This window comes from Epinephelus moara, chromosome 9 (genome assembly GCF_006386435.1).
Source record: "Epinephelus moara isolate mb chromosome 9, YSFRI_EMoa_1.0, whole genome shotgun sequence".
NCBI classification, from domain to species: Eukaryota; Metazoa; Chordata; class Actinopteri; order Perciformes; family Serranidae; genus Epinephelus; species Epinephelus moara.
The window spans coordinates 30,745,865-30,761,221 of record NC_065514.1 but is presented as its reverse complement, the minus strand read 5'-3'; the positions used below and the strand labels follow the sequence as shown (position 1 = coordinate 30,761,221).

The window sequence follows — 15,357 nt, the reverse complement described above, 5'->3', positions numbered from 1 at the left end:
CTCATTTGATTGGTGTGATGTGTGTAAAACCCACTCCACGCCTTCTCTCCTCCCTCTTTCCGATTTGCGCAGGTAGGAGGGACGGAGGTGGGAAAGAGGAGTAGCTGCGCCAGGCGAACGGTGTGCCAAACTTGCAAAATCCGCCTGGCCACACCCAGTTGGCCCCCGCCTCGCCCGGTCTGCGAAACTAGAGCCCCCCCCCCCCCATAGTTTCCCAAAATCCTGTGGGAAACACTGGCACTAATAGCGCGACAGCTGCCAACACCTCCTTGCAACCTGCAAAAACAATGGAATGCCTTCCTGTCGTGACTCATGGTATTTTGACTGAGTAAACTATGATACCACACAAATAAACAATAGCCAGCTGTTTCAATTAAATAACCACAATAAGGTCGTTAAAATCCTGCATAAACCTTTAAGCCACAACATTTACTAGCTGACACTCCTCTCCCCGTGGATATTATACAACAGTATAGGGAGCTATTAATGGCAAGCTGTAAGTTAGGCTATTTTTCCTTAATGTACCATTATTCACACTTTTAATTTATGCATGTGACAACCACAAAAAAAACTGTATACAAAGGCAGAACCTCATTCACTCTACACTAAGATCACTTCCATGTGACACTTCCAATAAACAGAGTTACTTTATTTACCATTACCATTTATTTTGAGCCGTGACATACGAGAGAAACAGCCGATTAGTGTTTACAGTAAACCAAGTGTGCTGAATTTACAGCAAGTTCAAGTGCTACAGACTAATGTTGCTTGTCTCATTTCCAAATCACAGAGCTGGGGAAGACCTGGAGGGCTATCTGCTCATGATCTAGGCTACTGCCACAGATGGCCAAGGATGGAAAATAGCAGAGGAATGGATAGTAAATTAACAAGGCCAGACATAAAGAGCAATAGCAATATAAAATTTATACAGCATGCCGTACTTTCACTTTGTGTGGTACTTAATTAGACAAAATCTTCTTAAATGTATTTACTGAAACTTGAATAATAAATGTATATTGTTTAAGACACCAAAAGACATTCCTAAAAATCTCTCTCAGTGATACTCATGTTTGAAAAAATGATGCTTCCAGTAAAAAAAGATACAGAGCTATGTATTAGATACAGTTGCTTGTCTGTTTGTGTGTTTGTCCATGTAAGCGAGAAAGACAGAGGGAGTGAGATGCAGTTTGCCAAGTCTCAATAACCAGGTCAGACACATTTAGGTCAGAGCCATGTATCCATGCAGACAACTGCCGCATTTTCCTTGTTTGCCTCCTAGAGAATATGAAAATGGATAACATTCCCCTAATGCCTTGTTAAAGTCATAAAGTCTGCCCATTAAATGCTCTTCACAGTTAACGATGAAAAAGCACAGGAAAAGATGCGTCGACATATAGCATACTGTCTTTCCCACTCTCAAACATAACGTTTTTGAATTAAAGAACCAAAAGTTATTTAAAAAATTAAATGTTAAAGATGGTTTAATATTGACTTAAAATGAATGAGAATAGGTATAGATTTAAGATAGTGAAATAGTATTAATATATAATTTTACAATAACAGAAAAAATAGGCTGGAGAAGGGCATGTTCTTAATCACATATAAATACTTACTTTTGTATTAATCTAACAATAAACAAGGGGCCTCCTAAAGAAAAGTAACGAACAAGCTTTGGTAATTTTCTCACTGATTTGAAAACACACTGAACAATGTCCTCTGCATCAAGAGCTGAATGTGAACTACTGCAATTTACACAGTTTTCTCATACAATAGCAACAGCTTGTCTTATTTCAGGAGAAAGACAATGAATTATGATTACTGGCCCTGTCTCCATCTTGCTTCATGTTATCTCCACTATCGACAATCTCTAGTTGCATCAGAAGCATGTTGGACAGTGACAGAGACAATGACAATGACAATATAAAAACAAAGTAAAGGGGGTCACTGCGGCTCCCCTCAGCTTTATGGAGCATTATATCAAGGTTTAGCTTATTGTTTAGCTGTCGAGCCGCAACTGCACTGTTTTGGTTCACTGTCACCACTCTCAAAGCCTTGTTTTAGCCACAGTAGGCAGCTTTGAAACCTATAACAGCAGACAGACACAGGTGGAGACTAGCTGGTAGTGACCAAAACAGAGCTATAAGAGAGAGAACATTGGACTGACATTTGTCAGACTGTGTGAAACATGACTCATGACTAATAATGTTGCTCTCTGTGTCCATAACTTGTTTCCATTGCCCCATAGTGCTTAAAAATCTGTTACTGCAAATTTTTACATCACTGATACGTCACCAATAGGCAGCTATAGGGCTGTTGATTTTAGTCCAACAAATTGAGACAAGGGCCTGCACCTCATTATCAAGAAAAGTCTGAGGGTCTAATAATGGCAAAGTTGCCTCAGAGCTAAAAGTACTGTCAGCTGAAACTGAGTGCATGGAATAATCAATTAGATGTTCTGGTAAGATATCAGATCACATGCATAAGGATAGTTAATCCAATCTGTAGATACTGTCCATCACTAGACACAGCTGTTACACCGATTAATTCTCTTGAAGAACAACTACTCACTTAGTATAAGAAACCTACTTATGAGAAATCTGTATCTAGCACAAAGGCTGCCAACCAAGTCTGACAGTAAGAGTTTGCACAAAAAAAGTTCCTCCTCTGGAGGCACATTTTCAGATCTCTGGCATATTTCAAATACATTTCATTCAATGAATGAAAGGATATTCTGTCAAAGAAGGAACTGAGGGAATCTCAACTTTAAAGAAAAATCATGAACGCAGCAGTGCTGTAAATATTACAAACAACAGCAAAAACCCTTTGTAAACTGGTTTCACATAAAATCAAAAAAATTGGAAGATGCATCCCACTTACTTTAAAAAAGCAGCAAATAACCACTGCTAATGTGTTAATTTATGGTAGTCTGTATCAGTCCTTAAACTGACAGACATGTATAGATCGCAACGCTCTTACACACTGTAGTACTGTAATCATCATCTAGCATCGTATCAGTGATTTTCTGCTCCATATCATTTGTTTAAATGTATGAAAATAAAATGAAAAGATATCCATTTTATGGACCAAAAAAAGTGGGAAATTAGAGACTAGTATGTTGCCCTTGGTTTAGATCCAGGTTTTGAATGTAGATTGATGCAAAGCCTGCAGCTGTGTGACAGTTATGCAAATAGAGAGCCTATGAGTTACAGAAAAAAACTAAGTAGTCAAACGCATAAATGCGAAGTGTTGCACTTCAGAAAAAGCAATATTCTTAAGCTTTGCGTGGCAAACCTGTTCCTATCAGTAATACCAAAGAAAATTAGTAAAAAGAGTCGTGTAGGAATGAGCCCTAAAACCCTGAAATCAGATTTCATTTTAGCAGTCTCTGTTTTTTGAATGGGTTCTGCATTACAAATAAGGTTTGTGGTTCACACCAAGAGATTTTCACGTTTTGTTTTAAGTCATAAAATACATCAGTAAATACCCCAATAGTACATTATGAAGCCTTTAAAAGATGCTAACAAGTGGCTAAATTAGACAACAGAATGTCATCTAGCAAAGCAGCTTTACAGCCTCATTGTGGTGGCAACATTGAAGTCATGCAACCATGGTGTAGTTCGTTTGTAGCCTAACATTATAGCTTTTTACTTCTGGTGATTGCTTTACGCTTCAAAAATCATAAAAGCTGAACAAAATATAGTATCAACATCATGTATAAGTATTGTAAACTTTAGTTTGCCACTGAGCTTATTTTATGCAATAACCCAAAGTCCAATGGAAAAACCCCAGTGGCTTTTTTGTCCAGGGAACCAGGGTGATGTTAACTTCCATGTTGGCCTAAAAATCATCATCCCTGCAGCACTCTATTTGAGCCCTCTCTTATTATGAGGTAAGTACAGCAATGTCAGTCTTAATCACCGTCATCTGTTGTTCCTCAAGAATTTGGTAAAGGTCTTTTGTAGTCTATTAAACAAGGTTTGTGAGGGTGAGAGAAAGTCCTTTTGTATCAAGCCACCGTCTAACTGAAACCCTTGTGTTTGACTACATTGTATTCCATTCTCAGTAGGGTATGGTCTGAAATAACTAAGATGCTATTTATAATTATTATATATATATATATATATATATATTATTGAATTTCCCCTCGGGATTAATAAAGTATATAAATAAAGTATATAAAAAATAAAGTTTTCTTTACCTTTTTAAGATGAAAGAGGATGGTGACTGCACACAGAGCTAGTTTGGCAGGTGTATCATGTCTTTGCCTCCAGGAGAACAGGGTGAGGCACTCTTGTTGTTTCTTGTTAGAGTTAGACTCATATTTGACATAAGTACATCACTTTTGTGAGTCCACAAAATTACTTAAAGAGACAAATTTAAATTGAAACCCAAAAAACGAAGCTCAATACAGATTAAGCCTTAGTAACCTAACTCCTGATAATTGGAGACTGCATGAAATAAATACGGTGATGTACATACCTTGTCATTTAGGACTCAAGCGCCTGGATCCCAGTGGATGGCAGATGATAGATCCAACAGCAACAATTTGCTTATCTAATGCAAAAGGACAAAGACAAAAGACAGCATAAGCACCAACGCATGAGACTAACAGTACGAACACCAACAACAAACTGGCTTGAATCCTCTTGCAACTCAACTATCAGAATGTTTGTGGAATGATCTTGCAATACTTACTAAAGTTAACACCATAGCATTTAAAAGATGACAATTTTATGCTACAATAACATGACCAGCCAGAGATCTGAAAAGATAGGTAGTGTGAGAGACTATACAGTCTCTTGCAGTACATATTGTTGTATTAATCATGTAATTTGTTGTACATATTGTTAGATATATCATTTGTCTAATCCCTTGTGAGTGATGATGGAAAAGTGCAAAAATCCAACCTGTATAATGGGATTAGATTAAGCTCCTGTAAGATCTTTTACATGTTCCATGGTACACGTTAATTAGCACTCAAATTTAGGTCAAAAGAACCTCTCTCTCTCATCATGCTAAGTTATGCTTGTGGCGCTTGGGGTTGTCTTTGCAACTGTGGAAGCTAATGTTCAGTATGTTCAAGCAAAAATTTGATCTGTCAGCAAATACTTCTCTAACTACATAAAGCTGTTGAGTGGGGGGTGGAATTTATTAAGTTTAGGATATACTAAAATAGCAAGACTCCTCCTATGTGCCAACTTGGTCCTCCTGCCTGAGGACACACAAGAAGTATAGATAGAAACACACTGTAAATGGATTTTTACCATGAAGGATGAACCAACTCTCAGTAATTGTTATGCAAAACATTTTTTATAAAGCCTAAAATAACACCAAATACCTATCAATCTGGAAATCAATCATTTGCGTTTGTGGGGGTTTCGGCGCAGCAATGTACTGAAATGTAATTTAACTGCCTTTGCCAATTCAGCTCAGTGTAAGAGTCTTTTCTACGTTTTAATAAAATTCACAGACTCCTCTTTGTGTTTCACCAAGGGCGGTGCTTTACCCGTCCAGTCCACACACACGGAGCAGAGCACAGCAGACGAGAGACAGGTGAAATGAACAGTACTCGAGTTGCCACCAGCTCGTTACTTAGCAAACAATTAAAGAAAGTTCCCAAAAACCAAACAGGGACAAATGTCAACTGCACCAAACATCAGAAAATAAAGCTAAAATACATATGTTTCTTACACGTGTTTCCAGCTGTTGGGCGGTGCTTGGTGCCTCGGTCGACTGTTTCCAACATGGGTCTGGGGCTGGGTCACAAACTTTCTTATTTTACAGCTAAACGGTACACTAAAATGTGTCTCTGAAACATCTGAGGTGAGAAATAGACAGTGCATTTACAGAATCTTGATTCATATTTGATCAGAGCTGCCTAGTTTGACAGAGTGCAGTTCACCAGCAGTGACTTACATGGTCGACAGCTGCATTACAGACTCCTCTGCTCTGATTGGTTGTTTTTGGTGCACCATGGGCAATTCTAGCGAATGCCATTAGAAGCAGTGGGAGGAGGAAGAGAGACATGATTTTTCCAAAGACTATCTGTCTCATTACTTCTTTCAGAGTATAGTGACAGTTGAGCAAGTATGGCACAAAGTTATTTTCGCCAAACTTACCAACCGCAGCTTTAGGACAAGTTTCAAGCGGGTAAGTGGAGCCATTTCAATCAATAATAATAATACTGTGAAGAAACTTCTGATTAAAACCCTTAGTTATTAAAGCTGTCAACCTAGGGGATGTCTACAAATACAGAATTTGTAGGCACTAATACAAGATTCTGAAGTCAGAAGTGTTCTGATTTCCATTTATAATGAGAGTAGTATTGATCAATCCCATATGAGTGGGCTCTGGTTGCCTTCAGGTAAGCAGCCCGTGTGGAGAGCAAAAGAAGCGGAACACACTGGCCGAAATGCAATCTCGGAAACCATCTGACGACGACTGCCTGAACCTGTCTCAACTTGCTAATCAAACTGTGAACAATAAACAGCACACAGAAGAGAAAGTCTTAGCCCCTATATATGCTGGCTATGCTGAATCTCTAGAAATATTGATAGCGATATGACACGTGAAGTAAATTAACAATTTGACTAAGATAATAAGATAATGATCAAGCCGTTTTTGTGCTGCAAGCCTATACAGCTACTCCATCGGTGCATCATACATTGTAACGCACAAAGAAAATGAGCTCATTTTATTGAAATCTGTCCATTTTATGATGGTAATCCAGCTTGCCTAAAAAACAAGAACCTGAACAAGCCTCAGCTTTGAAATGTGCAAAAATCTTGCTTCTCAGGTCAGAGCACAACATAACACAGAGTATTGTCTGTGCATGTCTGGAAAAGCATTAGCTTTGCCAGCTGATCTGAGACAAAGTGAGCCAGCTAAAAGATAGGATCATCCCTCCACCATCCTCATCGAGCACAATAGAGCTATAGAGCAGGAAAGAGGGAGGGATAAAAAAAGACAAGAAAAAGAGAGGGGGAGAAAGACAGGGAGCGAAAGAGAATTTTGACTTATTCATAGGATGTCCCAATCAGCTGCAAACACATTGGACTGCACTGACACCCATTAGTTTCTGCTCCACTTCCTCCTCGGCGCCTTTATCCTCATCTCATCTATTTGGGATACTGAATCTTGCCAAACAAAAGTTCCCTCCGTCATACACTGGAATAGAGCATGAGAAGCATCAATTTTCAAAGTGGGGGTGTTGGAAGTGGGGGAGGGGGCACACTGCAGCGACACCAACAGCCTTGTCTCATTTGCAGCTACTTGCCTTTCATTCAGATAGCTCCATCGCTACTGTAGCCATACTGTGAAACCACATAAGGTGGGTGAAGGAAATCACCTGCATCTTGTTTGCATGAGCTCCATCAGTGAGGAAGTACTCTGCCCTGTGCACAATAAGATTTACGTGCTTCTGCATCACGAAGTGTGTTCTCAACATTTAGGCTTAATAAATGTCATCCAGAAAGTGTTGCTGATTTTTTGCTCTGTATATATTACTGCAATCTGACAATGCATCAAAAATCTCTGAAAACTAACTTATTCACTCGGATGACGGTTTCAAGGGAGGACGAGAAAAACTTTTACCCTTACTTTGAATTTATATGCTACAAATAATAATGACATGCTGGAAACTTTACAATCAAGATCTATTAAGATCAGGAGCTCTGCAAATCTCTTGCTATTCTCCTCTCAACTTGATAATTAATAAAGATAAAAAGATTAAAGATACATGAAGTGGCCCAAACGCACCAATCTGACGACGGCAACAAAGGTCGACTGTCGCATCACCTCACCTCATCTGTGCTGGCCAGAAAGTTTCATCTGAAAACACAGCAAAGTCTTTAACAACAGCCAAGTGGCATGTACATTCTGTGCCTGTGTGAGAGGAGATAACTCTTACTAGCCACAGGCGGCAGTAGTCTGTATACGTCATTAAAAAGGGGAAACCAGGAGACCGACAGGACAGATTCAATACACAAGTTAGACAGTAAGCACATTAACTAAAGAACATGATGTCGAAAGAACACATGATATTTACTGTGCACTAACAAACAATAACACAAACAACTACAAACCATTTCTGCTGAATCTTACCTAATATGACAAGTTTATTTTGATCTCACGCCCTCTTGACTTTGGTTGTTTGTTTGCTTTCTTCATTTAAGTTTCTGTTCTCGTGCACTGAACTGAACTGCCAGTCAAAGTACTTTAATTTACCAATGCTAAGCCAACATGCCGAATTGTCCAAAACATAAATAAAAATAAAATAAAAAAACCTGACAAGGGCTGACTACGGCCGGTGGTGCAGGAAACATCACCAAAACCAGGGCGACAGATGGCCCGACCAGTGGCCAGCTGTTGGCTTGGTGTGTAAGGGCCCTTAAAAACTTTGGAAACATAACTTCAGACCTCAGAAAACTAACACCTGCAGTGCAGACCACTGCCCTATCTCGTAATGCTGTCAAAAATGAAAAATAATTTGTGTGTCTGCCCCATAATTTGGATCCGCTCCAAAATTGAATGGATTCTGCCTTGGATCATGCTACACCAAGTTTCATGAAAATCACAGCAGTAGTTTTTCCATAATCCTGCTGAATAACAAACAAATGAAACCGAAAACACAACCTCCTTAGCAGAGGTAATAATACAAAATTAACTGGCCCTTCTCATCACTCAGAAATGGCAGAGCTTATTTCAACTCTTTATGCAGTCAATCAAAGAAATGAAACCAAGTAAAAAAGTTGCTTGTTTGTTTTGTTTGCTATGGTAATAATGTCATTAAAATATAACTAGGGTAACTGAGCATTGGTAATACCGGTTTTTCTGTTCCATGTCTTGGCCAGTCTGTTCCTTTGCTCTGCTAATAGACTCTGCAGAGCACTGTAAACTAAAATCGAATTTGGCTTGTTCTCAGACTGCTGTCAAATACGATGCTGTGAGCAAACACAAAGACTTGTATACTCACTGCAGTTCAAAGGTGTGTTCGTTAAATGACATCAGCGCTCAAAGAAGACACTCAAGGATCAAGGTGGGAACAGACAAGACTCATAAGTTCTTTAGCACTTGTGGGAAACATATGTAAACACAGAGCTATACTAGAACTGCAAATGGGTCAGATGACATCACAGCCAGGCGATGGTTAATTGGGGTCAGCGAACAAGGTGCTGACCAGCCTGCGCCTGTTCAGCCTACTTAAATTGCAACACACTGCAGCGATTGAGAGCCAAATATGGAGCTTATTTATGGGCCCAAACCCACCACTTTTGCACACAAACCAAATTTTATATCATTTGATGCCTTAGCTAACAGCTGTTGGCATTTTGCACTCAAATGTAGCTTGGGCGATCCTTCTACAAATTAACAGCTCTAAAAACAATTGTGATTTCACCAACAACACAATGACTCAGGCAAGAATTGGAGGTAGTCAGAAGAAGTATCCACATTATGTGGTCAACTACATCATAGACCGCACTGGAGGGCCATTTAGTTAGTTTGTAGTGTGTGTGAGCAGATGTAAGTCATTTTTATGCTAGTGCAGTCAGTCATTGCATGAAATAAGCACCAACAACAAACCATAAACTCCTTGAGTAACAACAAAAACATTATGTGTCCATGTACAAGGATAGTAAACAAGACAAATTTTATAATTTCTATTGAGAGTTGTCTGTCTGTGAGCCAAGAATTGATCACAGTCTATTGTTTTGTCCTTGAGGACGGATCGTAGTCCAAGGAAATGGAGGTTATGTATACAATAATTTGCATATTGAGCAGAGAAAAAGCAGATTTGAGTTGCAATGTATCTCAACTGAACATGGTCACAAAATAGTCTAACATGAATAAAAGGTGGCAGGATGGAGTCTGTTCAGAGGGATGCTGTGTCACCACAAACTATCAGGAAACTGATCCTGGGTAACCTGTCGCATGAAATTGGTTGGTAATTATTTTTATTAACCCTGGCTTTTCCAGTCCAGCTGTGAAACAACAACAAACAGTCCATCACCTGCAACAAACAAATCCAGAAACAAATAGAATTATCAATGCATTGATCCTCCTGAAGATTTAGGCATTTAAAGCGCCAAAAGTAATACGATCAGCTGAAACGAAGGATCCAGAATTGTGTCATATCAGTGAGTGTGTAAAAATATTTTTTGGATGCATGCTCTTCTGCAGTGAATATGAATGAACATGAATATGGATGAACCAGACTGCACTGAGCCTAAGCGCTGTCCCAAATGTTATAAACAATTCTGCATTTTGCTTGAAACAGTACAATTCAGAGATGATACCATGTACCTGAGCCTGCTGACTGCAGTTTGTTGGAAGCCCACTTTTATAGCCAGTTTTGCCTAAAAATACAGCTACACTATGTATATGGAATAAAATATATATAAAGTTTGTTACAAATAGGCTAGTGTTCCTGAACTGTGTTTCTACTACTCAGCCCATTTTTTCACACTTCTCCTTATGGTGGGCACATCTGCCAGAGGATGACCGCACTGACCCAGGGTACCATATTTTTCTTCGGCATGCATTTTTCATGTTATGTTTATAAGTTATATACATGCTGATGTTTTGGTGTTGTGCTGAGGTACTGTTTGACTCTGTGTCCAAGCCAGCACAGAGTTCAGCTCAGACTGCTTATCATGTGCAGACAGCCTGAAGACAATGCATTCCCCAGCCTACAGCACATGAAATCAGTTAGGCTAGACAGTATGAAGGCAGCTTAAAGCACAAATATGACGCATATCTGTAGCTGATATTACAACAGACTATTTCATGCAGGATTTACTTCTAAGAACTTTTCTTTCCTCTTTGGTAATCAAAACCCTTTCAAAACTCTTCCATTACATAAACTCTTCTCCATAAATGTCTTGTTTTCATGCCAGTAATTTATTTCTTATTTATTTCTAATTACTTTTCCATGTGCTATGTGGGGGAGATTGGAGCTGTTCACAGCATGCTTCTCTGTGGTGTCTTAATCAGCGAGAAGACACAAAACTGAAGAAGGATTTGGCTTTTTGAACATATCTGCTGATAAACAGCAAGACTGATCGAGGCAGAGACAGATGTTCTCCTATCTGGGTCACAGAACCAGGCAAATCATTAGGGAGAAACTGAATGCACAGATGTATGTTAAAACTGGCAGAAGAGCTTGTCAAATATTACACAAATGCTGTGTCAAAATATAGACTCACAAAACTTGTCATGGTTCGATCATGTATTATACGATAGGCCTCCATTGCACTTAATAGGCTATTCATTCAATATTGATATCTGCAGCTGTAGATAATGCACATTACCTGCTATTTGTTAAGCCAGCTTTGATAGCAAATGGGCAACAGACCAAGAAAGAAATCCATAAACATGGGCTTTTATCTTTGACTGATTTATCACTATGAAGAACAAACTGGAAGTTAAATATTACTGTCGACCCACAGGATCATCACCAGGGGCTAGATGCATAAAACGCTGTCTGTTCATGACTAAACTCTGTGGATGCACAAAGGCAGAAATATGCATACGCATTCTTTTGGTCAGATTTATGAAGCCATGCGTACGCCTGATTCTGTTTTTTTTTAAATCTCAATCATTGTGGCGCTGGATGCTTGTCCACAAGCCTCATTTCCACACCTACAGTCAGCCATGAATGAATGTAGAAACACCCAAAACATATGTTTGCATATCAGTACTTGTGCCCCTCCACGACTCATTAGACCTGTCAGTGAGAAATGTGGTAGCTGTCATCACACACGGCTGTAAATATTTGTAGCGCCTGTACCACTAATTAATCACAATTCTGCAAACTATAGTTGCGGTAAAATCTTGATCATTATGATTATTTAACGTCAAAAGGTTGATTAATGATTCACTCATAGCACACAGGTTCAAGCCGACTGCATGCATCACAAGATAACAATAAACCGATCATTTACAGGGAGATGAAAGTAAATAAAATGATACATCACTCATAAATTATTTCAAATTACATTTCTACTGTTCGTGCCTTTGACTGATATTTTACAGAATGCCCTGTAAGCTGCAAAAGTAATAATGCAATTAGTAAAACTGTCAAACACCCTAAAGCAATGTTATCAACCTCTCAAGTTATATTTAATCTCCTCATCATATCACCCACAACTATCTCAGGTAAAACTGTGTGTACGCCTGCGCTGAAAAATGTGTGGGGTGCGCACACTCTCACCACACATTCTTCCTTTATAAATACCAGTTTATGTGTGGAAAAGGGCATACACATGGTTTTTGTAGGAACACATCGTTTATGCATCTGATCCCAGATTGCTAATCAAAATCACCACTACACAGGTTTGTTGACAAAATATTATATAAATCAATTACACTCTAAAAGTAACACATTTTTAGAATTTGGAGTATCATTAGAAAGAAAATGGTAAAATCACGCACCAACACTTAAAGTATCTTCAAGAACAGTCAGAACAAAACAGTCTCTTAAAGAGCAGACACATTTGGAAGAGAGAAGTCGGTGCTTTTTATACAGCCTGAGGACGGTCAGTGGGACTGCACTGTTGCTATAAATTATAAATATCAGCTCGGGACATCCCTAGACTGAATATAGCCTGCTCCAGATCAAGTTAGCTGTGCTGCTTCAGTCACCATGGTGATCTACCCTTATGAAGAGTGTGGCACTATTGTGACATGAAAGTTTAATATTTGCTAAAAAAAAATCCATCCAATCACCAGGAGGCCCATGCTCATCTATACAATCTTAGTGGGTCCTTGGTAACAAATATCCTCTCAGAAGGATGAAATATATGCACGCTGCTCTCTTCATCCCGGTTGTTCCTACAGGGAAATGACAATGGTTTGACCACTAACAGTCTTCCTCAGGTGGCTGACTAATCCCATGACCTTGCTTTGTCACACAATTTGTAACTATAGTAATTGCCTGAAATCAATCGCCCATTGTTTTGCACTCTGCTGCATGCTTTCACCTGCTTCAAGGAGGGGGGCAAAATTATCTCCAGTCTCTGCAGAGATTCAAACTGCGCATTGAAAATCGCATGGAGAGACTCAAAGGAAAACACTGCAGAGACGAACTCCCACCAAAACCAGTCAGAGCACATGCATAAACTCTGTATTTTACTAATAGCTTAAACAAAGACGTCGCACCAGTTCAAACACTGAAACTGTGTGCAGAGTGGAGTGCTGTTACAGAAGTTGGTTGATAATGTCAACACCATGTTTACCCTCCCTCTGTTGCAGCCAAACTGGAATAGATGTGACATGAACCAGAGATGGAAAGGGCGGGCTCTGTCTTCCCCCTCAGTAACTTACAAGGCAAAAATGTAGGATTGCATGAATGAGAAAAGGTGCAGGTTACATTTACCACACTAAGCAAGAGACACTATCTTTGGCATCCACATTGAGGTGAGAACATTTCTACGGACCATTACTCTGTAGATGTTGCCGGGGAGTTTGTAAATACAACAAAGAAGTTGCTGACGCTGAGAACTTTAAACAACTGAAATTAATTATTTGGGTGGACGTCCAACTAACATCATATGAGTTATGTTAAAATGAGGCTAATTTATAAAGAAATCTGTGGCTAATATCAACATGGTCCAACTGAACTCGCTTGTTACACTGTTTCCAGTAAAGCACACATGTCCCCAATCTCTACAATGACGAATTTCCCACATGTTGAGAATTCACTGGTGGTGATGTGGTGTTAATGATATAAAACACCACAAACACAAAATATTTCAGTATAGAACGATTATTTGGGCTATAATATTTCACAAAACAATGAAAATGCCCATCACAATTTTCGAGCCCAATTTCTTCAAACTACTCGTTTTGGCCAGCCGATGCAAAACCACAAGAATTTACTATCACACAGGACAAAAATAAGAAGCAAGGATGGAATCTGAGAAGTATTTCACAGCTGGAGAGATGGCCTTTTCATAAGACTAAGCTGTCTATGCAGTAGAACGATGCAAATACTTTTGACATTGGTGCTATATGAGCAGAGAAAACAGAAAATGGTGCTGTATGAGCAGAGAAAACAGAAAATGGTGCTATATGAGCAGAGAAAACAGAAAAAAGGACTGTGGCATTCGCTTTTCCTTATGAGGCAGAAAACCTACAACTACCAGAATGCATGGCACCACACTGGACCAATGAACGCCTCGCTGGTAGGTGACATTATGCAAACTCTTCCATTCAACACAATGGCGACCGGCTGGTAACAAACAATCTCGTATTACAGTTAAACAGTAAGCTAAAACATGTTTCTGAAAAAAAAAAACCTGCGGCAAGAAATAGGCAACGCATCAACAGAATCTTGGTTTATATTTATTCAGTACTGCTTCATTTTACCATTTGATCTCAATTTTTTCAGCCTCCGTTTTCACTGTGCAGGAAACAGCATGGCACCCACTTCCTGTTCACAAACTCTCGCTATTACAGCTAAACAGGACACTACATTATGTTTCTGAAAACATTTTAGGTAAGATATAGGCAACGTGGTAACATGATGTTGATTTTTATTTGATTAGCACTGCCTAGTTTTACTACTGAATCAGCCCGAGTAACATTTGGCATTCTTGCATGAAAAACTACATATGAAAATTAAATAATCAAGCTATAGCATAGTTAACAGTTTCCTGTCGATTGAGTTATTGATTCGTGGACTAATTGTTTCAGCTCTAAGAGGATCATTAGCATAGAAAACTCTAAGGCTAGCCCATTAGTGACTAAAATAAACACACCCAACATCTTGTGCTGTGTGCACCTGCTACAAGAGAGAAGATGGCAGGGCTGCTTATACCATAAACCTATTAAACAAATGTCTCTGTCTTTTTGAAAAAACATAAAACCTTCAACAGGGCAAATCCATTTATGTGTACCAACTTAATACATCTATCTGCATCAAAAACAGTGATGGCAATGTCAGAACAATCTTATGGTAACCAACTAAAGATGTAACCTAAACTAATCTAACTTTTGCTTTGGCTGACACGATGACATGAAAACAATTGCCAATAGATTAATGTGTCATCAGCACAGAAAACCGGCTACTGCCACAGTACACTGGCTCATTTCCTGATTTGATGACATTCTCTCCCATTTGCTAAACCTTCGTAACACACCATCAACGTCACATGAGTATTTAGTCATTGAACACATGTTCTTTAGTCCATGTCAACAGCTTCATTGTTGACACATTGCCCTACCACATTTCTCTTTCCTTCTCACCACAAGGGTAGAAAAAGCATAAGAATCTGTTCAAGGCCAGACATGCCGAAGATGGGAGAGGAAATGTGCACTTATATGGTCACACAAGCTGGAATATTGAAGAAGATGAAA

The 15,357-nt window shown here is 39.1% G+C and overlaps 1 protein-coding gene across 2 annotated transcripts in view; it reads right to left on the bottom strand.

The window, feature by feature from the left end:
* The window catches only part of erbin (erbb2 interacting protein), a 68,801-nt gene that overhangs the window by 50,295 nt on the left and 3,149 nt on the right, over positions 1-15,357 (bottom strand). For both annotated transcript variants that reach the window (XM_050052938.1, XM_050052939.1), the window contains exon 2: positions 4,480-4,554. The gene's annotated coding sequence lies outside the window, so the exon portion shown is untranslated. The remainder of the gene's footprint in view (positions 1-4,479; positions 4,555-15,357) is intronic.